At 38.9% G+C, this 720-nt stretch overlaps 1 protein-coding gene across 1 annotated transcript in view; it reads right to left on the bottom strand.

Moving 5' to 3' along the window:
• Nucleotides 1-720, bottom strand: part of GRIA3 (glutamate ionotropic receptor AMPA type subunit 3) — a 273,791-nt gene that overhangs the window by 270,389 nt on the left and 2,682 nt on the right. The window lies entirely within an intron of this gene.

Below are 720 nucleotides of genomic sequence, written 5' to 3'. Positions count from 1 at the left end.
TTATTGTTCGCTGGTAGGGTTCCCATGGCCTTTGGTGAGTGGGTGTCAGTGTGATTTGACCCTGGAAAGGCAGGACCAGAAACCTTAGAAATCAATCATTCCTAAGAAGTCAATTGGCGCTCTTATCCAGGTCCTCATCAGTGGAAAGATACTAAAGTGAGTCGAAGTAAATAGTATTCATTATTAATAATAAATCCTGCTAGTTTTATGTATTTGGCTTTAAATCTGTTCTAATTGATACTTAGGAAGCTGCATTTGAGATTCAGCCTCTTGACAAGATCACAGTGTTGCAGGATTAAGAGTCAGATGTGTGTTGTAAGTGCTGTAGCGACAGGCTGGGATTACTGAAATAAGAAGCAAAGTAAAGAAAGACATTTTGTAACTTTCACACTTAGCTGGAATTAATAAGTTCCTATTTTTGTCAATGTCGGAAAGCCAATGAATGTCAAATACAGAGTATCTCAGAACATGTTCATATAAGGATCTGTACCTTCAGCTAAAATTTTCTTAAAGCTGGTGTCACATTTCTTCAGAGTACCTCCCCCCACCCCCTTGACCCAAGTCTTCAAACCCTAGGAACCTGTGCCCTTGGTGACCCTTTCAACAGTTTTTGGAAGTCGCATATCCTTTGAGACAGAAGAATTTGAAGGAAGTTATATACAAAGTTTCACCCAAGCAACCAAATATCATTTTTCCCTGGAAATAAAATTTAAAAACCCG

Source organism: Crocuta crocuta, unplaced genomic scaffold (genome assembly GCF_008692635.1).
Source record: "Crocuta crocuta isolate KB4526 unplaced genomic scaffold, BGI_CrCroc_1.0 scaffold482, whole genome shotgun sequence".
In the NCBI taxonomy this organism is placed as follows: domain Eukaryota; kingdom Metazoa; phylum Chordata; class Mammalia; order Carnivora; family Hyaenidae; genus Crocuta; species Crocuta crocuta.
This window is presented reverse-complemented; position numbering and strand designations above follow the sequence as displayed.